At 38.2% G+C, this 7106-nt stretch overlaps 1 pseudogene; it reads right to left on the bottom strand.

Moving 5' to 3' along the window:
- Window positions 1-6447: 6447 nt before the first annotated feature.
- Window positions 6448-6577, bottom strand: LOC125999657 (uncharacterized; annotated as a pseudogene).
- Window positions 6578-7106: the final 529 nt, after the last annotated feature.

The following is a 7106-nucleotide window of genomic DNA, read 5'->3' as shown; positions in this document are numbered from 1 at the left end:
ATTACAAATCATGAGCTCCACCATTTGAGTCATTTTTCCTGATCATCTCCTGTGTGACTGTGTGTATGTATGTGTGTGTGTGTGTGTGTGTGGTGTCTGTGTCTGTGTCTGCATCTGTGTTTTTACATACGGGTCCCATTTGGAAATTTAAAAAAGTTTAAAAGTGTATTTGACGCACCATGTTTAATGCAACATGATATAGTCTTCCATCATTCACTAATGAAAAAGTGGTAGGATGGATGCTTGAATAATATGATGCTTGAGTTCATGTTCTGACTTCCCCTCAGTTATAGTAAAAGAATCAGTTTGGTGATCAGTATAAAATAACATTCTGTGACTCTAGGTAATTTTGGTTGGAGGGGGACACAGTCAGCGGTGATTAGGGACTACTTGTGGCTCAGACATGGGAGGTTGCTTGGTAAATTACTGAGTTATGCTATGGGAATTTTTTGGATGGTGAGTTTTTTTAGGGGTGGATTTTTTAAATTAGGACTGATTGCAGTCTATAGATTACATTAGGATGAATTGACATCTAAATAATATTGAGAATTCTAATATGTGAACTTGGAATTACTCTGCATGCGTAGTTCTACACTTTTCTACATAGGAATTCAATACATATTTTTATTTTACATTTTAGTTTTGGAGTCACATCCAATGCAGCTCAGGGACATTCTGGCGAAGCATGTGCTCAGTCCATTGAGTTCTCTCTTCTATTCCTGAATATATTTTTAATTATGTGTATTTTATTATTTGGGTACTACTGTAAATGAGCATTGTTCATCACATTTCAAATTCAATTTAATACTGAATTTAAAAAAGTAATCAGAGGCTGGAGAGATAGCACCTGTGGTAGGGCATTTGCCGTAGATACAGAAGGATGGTGATATAAATCCTGGCCTGCTGGGAGAGATTTCTGAGTGTAGAGCCAGAAGTAACCCCTGAGAGCTGCCAGAGGTGACCCAAAAACAATAAATAAATAAATAATCAACTTAATAAAATGATCTTGTGTCTTTCTAGTGTTATTATTTTTTCAAATTATGGAATGGATCAAATTTTGTCAAATATATTTTAGTACTTACTGAAATAATTATATGCTCTTTTCTTTTGCCTATTAAAATGATGAATGATGAGAGGCCAGAGTGGTGGCGCACTGGTAGGGCTTTCAACTTGCAAGTGGCTGTGCAGGACAGAAAGTGGTTTGATCTCCCAGCATCTCATATGTTTCCCCAGCCAGAAGCGATTTCTGATTGCATAGCCAGGAGTAACCTCTGACCATCAAGAGATGTGGCCCAAACACCAAAAAAAAAAAAAGAATTGTTGAAAATAAAATGTGTCAAACATTGACATATCTTGGAATTCATCAGAATAGGCAAGTCTTCATTATGATTAACAGCTTTTAGGTGCCTGAAATAAGTGTGTAAGACACTTACCTTGTTTGCAGCCAATCCAGGTTCAAAATTTGGCACTACATATGGTCCATCAAGTCCCTCTAGGAATGATTCCTGAATGCAGAGGCAGGAATAATCCCTGAGTACCAATGGATGTGGCATATAAAACAAAATAAAAAAAATAACGTTCATTACGATGTCTAGCTAAATATCTTTACAGTGCTGATAATAAATTCCTTCCTTTACTACCTTTGCCCTCATCAACCAACTCAGTTGTTCATGATTCTTTGCTAAGAGGGATGACTAAACTTTTTATTCTTTTGTCCATACCTATCAGTGCTCTGGTATTACTCTTAGCTCTGTGCTCATGAATAATTCCTTTTGGTATTTGTGATACCAATTGTGGTATCACGTATGGAATAGAGCTAGTCCCAAGCTAGAAAATGACAGAACCACTGCCCTTGTCTCATTTCCTGCTTCTTGGAATGAATGGAATCCATTTATTAGGATGCTAGCAGAAGCCAAATCTGGCTACAAAGTCAATACAGAAAAGTGATGTGAAGGCTGACTTACAGCCTTACTTGGTTGGAGAACATAGATGAAGAGGAACATATCTAAGACTCCTCTAGTGTGGAATCCACCACTTGCCCAGAGACCTAGGATTAAGGTTGGATTTCACCCCCGAAGTCATCTGACATGAGCAGCAGTTTTCAAATGCATATATTAACCCCACTTCTTGGAAGACTAGACCTTCTCTGTGCCATAGAACTTGAACTTGGCCCTGGCTAGCTCAGAGTTTTAATCACATGGTCTTGATTCTGTCCTTTGCTTGGACATGATAAATTGGCCAATGTAAGCCTGTTTTTAAAGGCCCCTTCTGATCTGGTGAAAGATTCCCTCATTTTATCGCATCTGTATGAAGCGAGTCACGGGGATTGTTGGACCTGTTCTTGCAGCCCCCATATGTACCAATAATGCCACATGGCATTATTCCTTGTTTGCATACGCACATTAAAATGGTGAAATTCTATACATACAAATGAGTTCTTATCTAACAGAGATGGGAACACACAAAACTTGTAGTGCAATTGGACCTTACACCCTGAACATTGACATAATGACCTGGTGCAGGCATCAGAAGAATAGGCATTCTCCATTCACCCCTGAACTAGGGAAGCCACCTACGAAACATCCAACATTGTCTATAACATCACCTGGAAGCAATCCTCTACCAGGGAAGACCCTACTGCTGCTCTGACATCGACCTACTCAAAAGAGACTTCCGTTAACACTGAGAAAACTTAACAAAAATAATGTCCTGCTTACTGGACAGGGCTCTCTGCATTGCCCTTTAATTGTGGGGTGAAACTAGAGGACGCTCTACACCAGCCTGATAACAATGTAGGATATGCAGATTCCAGGATATTTTGCCAACAACAGAGACTGTTTGAAAAATAAAACTGTATTGGCACTACAGACAAAGACTTGAATTAGACAAACTATTTTGCCGGAGCCTAGAGCTGGTCTTATGCCAGGAAACTTCAGGGGTAGGGTCTCCTTGTATTTAGGCCAAGGCTTTTTCTTTCCATGTCACCCATATTTTGGTGGGCCTATGCAAACAATAATTGCCACTATAACACCGTTTTTACTTTGCTCCTTTGACTCTAAACCTTAAAAAAAACCTAATTAAACTTTTGAGGTTAACATAAACTAATATGCATATGCATGGAAATGTAAAAAATACTATACCTTCAATGTTTAAGGAGTTACACAAATATCATGGCTTTAAATTGCTTTGTGTACCACTAAGAAATGCTATAATGTACATCTGGAGACTTGAGGGACAAAGTATATTGTACATGGGTTCTTTTTTATTTCTTCTTAATGTTCCTTGACTGTATGTTCAAAATTAAGGTGTCAGCAATGGGATTTCTTCTCAGAACTCTGTTTATTGGTGATTGTCCATCCACGGTAACTTTACCTTGTCCTCTTCCTTTGCATCATTGTTCTAATAATTAAAAAAGGCCCCTTTATGCCAATTTAAAATCTCAGACAGGAAAAGCATTAGGCAGATACAACGTCTATTGCTAAGGACTTTCTCGAAAGTCATATGAAATGACAATTACCATTAGTTATCTAAAGATCCTCATATCTTCTCATTTTGTTTTACTTTTAGTTTTTGTCAGTGGTACTGAAGAGATCATCCTGGCACAGTTCTGAGGGGGGCTCCCAGTGCCAGCAATTAAGCTTGGGACTTCCCATATGCAAATGATAATTTTATGTAGATAGTACTGGAGGGTATTTTGCTGAGTGAAGTCAAAAGGATAGATACAGAACTATGTATCTCACATATTGGATAGAAAAATATATAAAATGGGAATAAGAAGTGGCAAAATACAAGAAAACTGGTTCACAGAACTGGGCTTACCGACTTTTGGATACGGAGAGACAAAGAGGTTGGGAAGGGACACTGAGACATAGGTGGAGGGAAGAAGGTACTCTGGTGGAGGATCGTGGAGGATGTGATGTCTAAAAATTGCATTCGTGAAATTCCAACATTAACATTATTGTATTTCAATTTATAAAAAAGAACAAAGAATTATAATATAACAATTAAAAAGCAAAAGCTCTAGCCCTTTGAACAATTTTCCTGTTCCTCTCCTTTGTGTGTGTGTAAATATGTCTCCCATTTGCAATTTTAAAGGAAGATTAAAGTGTATATAAAACAAAAACAAAAAACCCCCACAAAAATAAAAAATAAATAAATGTTTATTTGAGACATTATGATATATTCTTCCCCAGTGGAAAAATTGTAGCGTGGATGCTTGACAAGTGTGTTGCTTGACAAATGTGATGCTTGAGATAATGTTCTGACATGTCCTCCCTTACAATAAAGGAATCAGTTTGATGATCTGTATAAAGTAACATTCTGGGACTGTAGGTAATTTTGGTAGCAGGGGGACACAGTCATCTGTGCTTAGGAACTACATGTGACACATTCCTGTGGGGTTGCTTTGAAAACTGAGTTCTGTCCTGGGTAATTTTTTGGAGGTTGAATCTTTTCAGGGGGCATTTTTTAATTTTATTGGGAATGAGTCAAATCTATAGATTACACTGGGATGAACTTACATCTAAAGAACATTAAGAATTCTAATCTGTGAACTTGGAACTATGCAATAGTCTATATTTTTCTATATAACTATTCTATACATATTTTTATTTTACATTTTAGATTGGAGCCACATCCAGTGCCTTGGGTGGAGTAATCTTTCTTGGCTATATTCAGGTACCATAGGTGGTCCTGGGAATTAAACTTGGGACTCCATCATGCAAAGGATGTGCTCCCTCCATTAAATTATCTCTTCAAACCCTGCATATTTTTTTAAATTATGTGTTTTATTATTTGTATAACATTATAAATGGGCATTGCTCATTACATTTAAATTCCATTTGACACTGATATTAAAGAAAGCAATTAGCTTTAAAATATTAACCTTATTTCCTCAGTGTTATTATTTTTTCAAACTCTGAAATGGGTTTGAAATCCACATAACTTGATCTCTCTAGCCCTGCCTCCCAACTAGAGGGGGAAATAATGGAGGCACCAAGACCAAACAGGTATAAGTCCACTAAGTAATTAACTAGACACAGAGGGGACCACGCATTCTAGCAGCCCCTGGGGGGAAGAGTGGAGATTATGGGAGGAAGAATGGGAGCGGTTGTGGGAGGACAATTCGGTGGTGGGAATTCCCCTGATTCAATGTAAATATGTACTTGGAATATTACTGTGAACGATATGTAAGCCACTACAATTAAAATAAAAATTATGTTAAAATATATATATATATATTTGGTATATAATGCAATAATTATATGCTATTTTCTTTTGCTTATTAAAATGAAGAATGATGAAAATAAAATGTTTCAAACACTGACTTATCAGGGAATTCATCAGATTAGTCAAGACTTCATTAAGATTAACAGCTTTGAGGGGGCTGAGATCACTGTGTAACACACTTACCTTGCATAAAGCCGATGCAGGTTCAATTCTTGGCATTGCATATGGTCTTCAAAGTTCCTCTAGGAACGATTCCTGAATGCAGAAGAAGGTGTAATACCTGAGCACCAATAAAAGTAGCCTATGAATCAAATAAAAATAAATAAGAATTACTATGATTTCTGGCTAAATATACTTACAATTCCGATAATGTCTTTCTTTTACTATATTTGTCCTTATCCAGCACCTCAGCTATTCATGATTCTTTGCTGAGATACAGGACTAAACTTTTTACTCTTTTTTTCCATACCTAGGAATGTTGAGGGCTTATTCCTAGCTCTGTGCTCATGAATAACTCCATATGTTACTTGGGTACCACTTGCGTCAGAGATGCAATGGAATTACTTTCAAGTCAGACAAGTAACTACATCCCCACCCTGGACCACATTCCTGTTACTTGGAATGAATGGATTCCATTTAGTAGGAAAAATAGGTATGCTACAGTGGGAAAGGCACTTGCCTTGGCCTTGACCAAAAATGGGTTCAATTTCTTCCGTCTCATATTGTTCCCCTTGAGCACTACCAGGAGTGATTCATGAGTGCAGAGCCAAAGGAAATCCTTCGCATATGATGGTGGAGACCATGTACCAAAACAAAGTTCGTGCTCATTTGAAAGAATGAAATTAGATAATTAGGATGGTACCAGGGGCCAGAAGTTGGCTTCAAAGACAAGAAGGAAATGTGGTGTGAAGTTTGACTCACAGCCTGACTGGGTGGAAAACAGGGATGGAGCACCTCTGAGGCTCCCCTGTGGCATGAGCGGCTTTTCAGTCACCAGGTTTTTAAATGCATATATAAACCCCACTTCTAGGACACCTAGAAGGTTTGGGTGCCAGGGATCTTGAACTTGGCCACAGCTACCTCAGAGCATGTACTTGATTCTCTCCTTTGGTTAGACATGATAAAATGAGCAATGTGAACCTGTTTCCAAAGGCACCTTCATGCCAGTTTGGATCCTCAGACAAGAGCATCAGGCATATATCAATGTATATTGCTAAGGACTGTCTCCAAAGTTATTCAGAATGACCCATTTCAGCAATGGGCTTCTGGTTCTACTTGTAATCCATTTGCTGTTTGCAGCCACTGCACACCTTACCTCATGAGACAGAGGTAGGCCTTAAGGCTGCACTTCTCTTTTTCTAAAAGATATCCCAGCTGATATATATTTAGAATAGTGGTTTTGATCCCCGAGAGCCCATATGTTCTCTCAAGCCTGGCAGAAGCGATTACTGAATGCAGAGTCAGGAGTAACCCCTGAGCATAGCCCCCAAACAAAAAAATGTGTCCCAGGTCAAAGTAATAGCACAATGGGCAGGATGGTACTGGGCTACCACTTTGGTGTCAGAGATGAAAATCGAGTTATTTCCAAGACAGACAAAAATCTTCACCCCCACATGCCCTCAATTATTTTTTATGCTCAGCTTTATTTTATTTTTGATTTGAATTTTGGGCAGACAAACCTAGTATTGCTTAGAAATTACTCCTGGGTCTCGAAATTATTCCTGGCAGTTCTCAGACCACGTGTGATGCCAAGCATCACTCTGGTTCAGCCACATGCAAAGAAAACACACTCTTCACTATATTATGACTTTGGCTCAATGCTTCAGTTTTCTATGAGTTGCGTGAGTTTATTATTGCAAGTAGTCATTCTTTGTATT

This window comes from Suncus etruscus, chromosome X, assembly GCF_024139225.1.
Source record: "Suncus etruscus isolate mSunEtr1 chromosome X, mSunEtr1.pri.cur, whole genome shotgun sequence".
NCBI lineage: Eukaryota > Metazoa > Chordata > Mammalia > Eulipotyphla > Soricidae > Suncus > Suncus etruscus.
The sequence above is the reverse complement of the archived record's forward strand: the minus strand, read 5'-3'. Positions and strand labels throughout refer to the sequence as shown.